This window comes from Schistocerca americana, unplaced genomic scaffold, assembly GCF_021461395.2.
Source record: "Schistocerca americana isolate TAMUIC-IGC-003095 unplaced genomic scaffold, iqSchAmer2.1 HiC_scaffold_47, whole genome shotgun sequence".
Classification (NCBI taxonomy): domain Eukaryota; kingdom Metazoa; phylum Arthropoda; class Insecta; order Orthoptera; family Acrididae; genus Schistocerca; species Schistocerca americana.
Window position 1 is genome coordinate 545,001 of NW_025726203.1, and position 604 is coordinate 545,604.

The following is a 604-nucleotide window of genomic DNA, read 5'->3' on the forward strand; positions in this document are numbered from 1 at the left end:
TAACTACATAGCGGGCTCGCCGTGTCACTAATGTACAGAGATACAACAGTTTCGACTGGAACCGGATTAAACGTATACACGGCGCTGATTAGTAATAGATAGAGCCATCAGAATACAGATAATGTATACAACTGTCCGTATACATGCTGAAAGACTCTGCTCACAATCACAACCACACGTCAGCCACACACCCTTATCACGCACTACTCTCTGCCTGTAACACGCACACAGACAATATGTAAGCACCAGCATGGAACAACACCCAGTGCATCCTCTCCGCCACATTAGACAATCCACACTGTCATAACCAGACTGGGAGGTCCACTCAGAAAACAGAATATCCCACCCACCCGACAACCACCATTGCTCAGCCAAGCCACCAACACCCACACATGTCCTACACAGGGGTGCACCCAACATCACAATACTGCCTCCTCTCACAGCACACAAACAATGGCAGGAATGAAAGACACAGGTCTGCCACAAGCATGGAATGAGAGCGCCGCCTGTCATGAGCCAAAGGTGCATCCTGACGTGGCAAATCAGATGATGCCGCAGGCATCCACTTACTATAATCACAATCAACAAACCGGCCGCCCCGCCC